The 6,000-nt window shown below is 42.0% G+C and overlaps 1 protein-coding gene and 1 long non-coding RNA gene across 2 annotated transcripts in view; both read right to left on the bottom strand.

Moving 5' to 3' along the window:
- nlgn4xa (neuroligin 4 X-linked a) overlaps nt 1-6,000 on the bottom strand; it is an 88,375-nt gene that overhangs the window by 56,347 nt on the left and 26,028 nt on the right. The gene's annotated exons all lie outside the window — the stretch shown is intronic.
- On the bottom strand, nt 265-1,344 carry LOC115547435 (uncharacterized). Its single transcript, XR_003977364.1, has 2 exons — nt 1,176-1,344; nt 265-926 (listed from the first exon to the last, which is right to left on the bottom strand). It is a non-coding gene; the product is annotated as an uncharacterized LOC115547435 (long non-coding RNA).

Genomic DNA, 6,000 nt, shown 5'->3' on the forward strand with positions numbered 1-6,000 from the left:
GCCTGCTTTCCCGAACTCACCGTTGTGTTTCAGGAGAATATGTTTCAGGAGAATATGTATGTACTTGTAGTACTCTGGTAGCTCTTCGCTGCGCTTTGCTTTAACCGCCATCTCTTCACTTTTTGAATTCTGGCGTGCCTGCACACGGCACGGCAAGCGCCACACAGAAATTTGATACATTTCATTTGCTTTGTGCCCACGGCATTCGTTAGTGGCGCCGCACAGAAAATTGATACATTTGCTTCAGAAAACTTTGCTTGTGTTTGTATATGCAAACTCGAGTTTGCCTGTCCACCAACCGAGTTCATTTGTAACGAGGAGTACTCGAGTAATCAATTCCGCACGCCCATCCCTATTACTTAGACCTGCAGACTCTCAGAATCTTGTCAAATTTTGGGGCAAGGTTAATAGGCACTGTTTGAGAGACTATTCTATAGTTCTTCAGGTGGCGTATGACCCTCTCAACGTGCACTTGGACGTTGGCTTTGCGCCTCGTGTTGGTGGTGTCTTCTTCGGACAAGGGAAGGCCTCTTCTGGTGAAAGCTGGCAGGACGAGCTTGACTTTACGTTCAAACAGAAGATCTTGGATAACGAATCCTCGGTCAGCCATCACCTCATCACCTGGACGCAGATACTCCAGAAACCCTAAGAGATGCTGCATCTTTCTTTCAGGACGTCGGATAAAGCCTCAAAGGCATCCACTGACAACCCAGTGTACAGTAGACACAGCTGATCATTGCGGAGAAGTACGGTGTGTACAAGATGTTGTTCAGGACACTGTGTTGCCTGGTCATGGAGGAGAGGAAAATGGAGTGAGTCTCTGACAGCATAGATGTGATCTTCAATAAATGTATACTTCCCCTGTGTAGAAGCATCACTGGGTGTCATCCTATCAGTCTCCTGGATTGCAGAGCTGGTTGAGGGTTCTGTAGAAATAACAGCATCAGACATCAGTAAGTTATCAACGATAAGGTTAATCATTTTGCTGCCTTTGAACATAACCAGCCTGGACATCAAATTAGAAAGCCTCAACCTGACCTTATATTGTAATGCTGTTCATTTATTGAAGTCAAGCCAAGGCATAGTTACGGGTATATGCTGATCATACTCATTAGACGCTAGCTGGCTAACGACTAGCGATATTGATAGCTGTTAGTGCTAAAATGTTATCTTACCTTGGAGCCTCACAAGCATCCGACGAGCCTTTTTCGCCGGAGGAATAACATATCCCAACCATTTCTCGGGGTAAGGGTATTGGTCTGATGGTCTGCCGTCCACAAAATGAAAAGAACAGAGTATGTTTTTTCGGAGGGTTCTTCAAATTTAGCTCCTTTAGCCACATACGCCGGTCCTCATGGCTGGATGGCGGAGGATGAAGATTGAAGGATGCCCCACAACATTCTGCCCTGGCTTTCCCGTGTATAACACAGTATTGTTGCAAGGACACCCGTCTTTAATTCCAGTTGTTATGGCAGCCCCGCACGGAACAAATAATGCTTGTCATCTTGACTAAAATTGCTAATGTATTGTGCCACTGTACGATAACGGACAGAGTTGCTCAACCGGAAGATAGAACACAAAATGGAACCAATATGGCGCCCCCCTTGTTTACGAGCGGAATAAGGTGAATATAGATATCTATATATTCATATAGATACATATATGATAAATTAGCCTAAAAGTGAGACAAAACAGAAAAACTAAATTTGGATGCAGGATACGAAGTAATAAGAAACCATTTCAGATACTTTTCCTGGATTTTTATGTGAATTAAAACAAAAGAGAAGAAGAAAAGAAACATCTTAAAGAAACCTGAAGATAGCTGAAGGAGAACTGACTCAGTGACTAGTCTACAACAGGACTTAAATCAAAAAATGAAACCTGGACTTAACCAAGGTAAGCTTGATCACAAGCCAAGGACACTTGCCTAAGAAGCCTTATCTCAGAAAACTACTCTTGATATACATTCTGTTATCTGCTAACAATTAAGTGGGATTAGCAGGTTAGCATAGCTAACTAACTGTTAGGCTTTGGACAGTGACAGTTGGAGCAGAACAGTAAACATTATATCGCCATGGCAACAAAGCAGCCAGCTGAATACAGGGTGGTGTTGAAGTCCTAATAAGTGCACAAAAAACACAAGAAAAAAAAGAGCAGGTCCTTAAACAAAACACAGAGGTCCTTTATACAGACTTTGCCGTTCAAAAAGGCAATTTTCACACCAATCATGTTCCTTAGTGGACATCTGTCCTCTGCAAACACTACGACAACATACCCAAAGGGGGAATTGGACGCGGTGGCAGGCTAACAATATGTGAAGATGAGACCCTGAACATAGTTGACCCTGAGTTGACCATCTCCTACTGCAAAAAGGGTACAGTCCTATTCCAGGGTAATGAAAACAGCCTGTCCTCCATACCCCTACCGCTACCCTCCTCCACCCGTCATGCAGAGCAATATGCCATTCTCCTGCTGGCCTCCGTCCCCCAAGCATCTACATCCATCACCCCATCCAAGGCAACTCCCCAGCCCAGGAAGAAGACACCGTCCCCTACAAAAGCCTCACATCCGCCAGAGAGACATCAGAGGTACGCTGAAGCAGTGGGGCAACCAACCGCTGCACCCAAACGACGCTCTGAGCTGGGGGAAATCAAGCTCTTGCTCCACAAACTATGTGCAGGTCATCTCAGAGAGTGAGTTGAACTTAATATTCACAACGTTATTCCGGAGATACCTACCCACACACACCCACACGCACACAAACACACACACACACACACCAACGTCTATGAAAGCACACATGCACACATTTATACACACAAACACACTCACACACACCAATGCCCATGCAAGCACACACACACACACACACACACACACACACACACACACACACACACACACACACACACACACACACACACACACACACACACACACACACACACACACACACACACTCTTTCTGAAAAAAAAATAAAAAAAATAAAGGGGGGGGGGGGGGGGGGGTTGAATTGTAATGATAACTGTTTTTCTACTGACTTGTCTCACTATACGTTTTTATTTTTTTATTATAACTGTACTTATGCGTTCTTTTTGCATTAGCTGTTGGAACATACAGGAACTGAAACTACAACTTACCTCTGTGCTGCCTACATTCCACCAGCAGAATCAGAATACTATGAAGAAGACTACTTCAATAATTTATACTCTGATATAAGCTACTTTCAAGCACAGGGAAAAGTAGTACTATGTGGGGACTTCAATGCACGCACTGGTGTAGGGCCTGACTTCATAGACCCTCAGGTCAGTTCACATGTTTTTGGCCAGTCACCCTTACATCTTACACCAACCACCACCACACGAAGAAACCTTGACTGTGCGGTTAATAACAGTGAAAAGACTTAGTGCACCTCTGTCGAGCCTTTGGTCTTTACATGCTTAACGGCAGGATACCAGGGGACTCTTTAGGGAGATTCACGTTTACTTCAGCCCTGGGTAAAAGTGTAGTGGATTATGTAATCACTGACATGGACCCCTCCTACTTCAGTGCATTCACTGTCAGGCGGCAAGCTCCTTTTTCAGACCATAACCAAATAAATATATTCCTGAAAATGACCAACCAATCTACTTACACATGTAAAGAACCTGATAAAATGTACAAACTCAATCCAGATGGGCTCCAGGTAGCGCAGAAGAAATTATAGAAGTGCTCAACTCACCTGAATTAACCTACAAAATAACTAACTTTACTAACCAACAGTTCTGTACTGATGAAAATAACATCAACATAGCTGTTCAAGAAGTGAACCTCATTTTCTACAAGGCGGCTAAAAAGGCTGGCCTAAGAAAAAAGGAAGGAGTAACCAAGCAAAAAAATTAGAAATGGTTTGACACAGAATGTAAAAAAATGAGGAAAGAACTGAGACATCTGTCGATCCAAAGCACCGGCAACCTCGAAACACAGATCTAAGAATACAATATTTTACCTCCCTGAAAAGATACAAAGAAACTATCAAAAGAAAAAAACAACACTATAACAGCAAACTTCTTCATGAAATCGAAGAATCTATCAATAAAAATGAGTTTTGGAGTATGTGGAACAAGTTGAGCATAAAATAAATACCAATACAAAACGGAAATATTTGCACAGAGGATTTTTCAAAAAGCTTTACAGTGAAATAAAATTACCAGAAACAAATCAGAACCAGATCAAAGAAAAATTGCAAAATTTAAAACTGATATTTAAAGACAATCAAAATCCACTTGACTTCCCCAACTCAAGTGAAGAACTGACAGAAAAACTTAAATCATTAAAGTCCCATAAAGCCTGTGGGCCTGACAGCATCAGAAGTGAGATGCTTAAACATAGCACACTTGCAATGCAGAATGCAATGCTCAAATTGTTCAACCTTGTTCTATATTCTGGCTGTTTTCCTGACATCTGGAATCAAGGAATTATTACCCCAATTCATAAAAGTGGAAACAACCCTAATAATTACAGAGGTATATGTGTGAATAGTAATCTGGGGAAGGTTTTTAATAGCATTTTAAATGGGAGAATTCAAACCTTCCTTAACAAACACAATACCCTGTGTAGAAACCAAATTGGCTTTTTTCCAGGCCACCGTACTACAGATCACATTTTACACCCTGCACACTCTAATCGACAAACATGTAAAAAATATGAAAAATGGAAAAATATTTCCCTGCTTTGTCGGCTTTAAAAAAGCATTTGACTCTATTTGGCACACAGGATTTTACTACGAACTTGTAGAGAGTGGTGTAGGGGGTAAAGTGTACTCAAATAATAAATGCAGTGTAAAAATTGGCAGAATTCGGTCGTTATCCATTGGCTATACCTATCCAAAAACGAGCAGTAAAATTCTGGATGCACTTAAAATCTAGTCCCAAGAATACCCTTCATTTTGAAGCACAGGAAACCCAAGAACTGAACCCTGACAAGAGTCCCCTGCGCCAGCTGGTGCTGAGGCTAACTAACACACATCAAGCTCAGTCCAGCACTGCTTCCCAGACACCAATTAGAGTCAACAAAATAATTAATCAAGCACAAGAAGACTATTTGGGACATTGGACAAACCAAACTTCAAACCAAAGTAGAAAGAATTCCTATCTGATCCTAAACAGAAATTACGAATTGGCAGACTATCTCCTCTCTGTCAGAAATGTGAAGCAGCGACAAATCCTGACCAAGCACAGGCTCAGTGACCACAATCTTGCAGTGGAAACAGGCAGACACAGAAAGACCTGGCTGCCGAGGGAACACAGAATGTATGGTCACTGTCAGGCAGAGAAGGTTGAGACAGAGGAGCACTTTTACATTCTGAAAAATATGACATTTTAAGACAGATATACTTACACACACATACTTATACTTACTAGAAAAATATATTCTGGATTTTGCCGACATGGGACAAAACATAAGGACAAAATTGCAATTCTTCTTGGTGAAGGTCCTTCTGCTGCCCTGGCAACACAATATGTCCTGAAATGTCATAACCTGAGAGATTCAGTCTCACTTTTTTTATTTGTTATTATTGTTGTTGTTATTGTTATGATTATTATTATTATTATTATTATTATTATTATTATTATTATTATCTGTTATTTGTACAATTATTCTTGTGTAACTTGAATATGATTTGGCAATACTGTAATCAAATACTGTCATGCTAATAAAGCACTTTGAATTTGAAATTTCAGAGGAAGGATTGTACCTTCAACCCCCCTAACACACCTGCTGCTGTGTCTTTCTCCCTTTTCTCTCTTTCTCTCTCTCCCTCCCTCCCCCCTCTCCCATCTCTCTCTCTCTCCTCCTCCCCTTCTCTCTTCTCCCCCTCTCTCTCCACCTGGGTAAGTCTGCAGCAGCGAGTGCGGAGTTCCTGACTCTCCATCACTGCCAGACTCCCGCCTCTCTCTCCCCCTCTCCCTCTCTCCCTCCCCCTCCCCCTCTCCCTCATCGCTGGGCCCAGGATAATG

Source organism: Gadus morhua, chromosome 7 (genome assembly GCF_902167405.1).
Source record: "Gadus morhua chromosome 7, gadMor3.0, whole genome shotgun sequence".
In the NCBI taxonomy this organism is placed as follows: Eukaryota; Metazoa; Chordata; class Actinopteri; order Gadiformes; family Gadidae; genus Gadus; species Gadus morhua.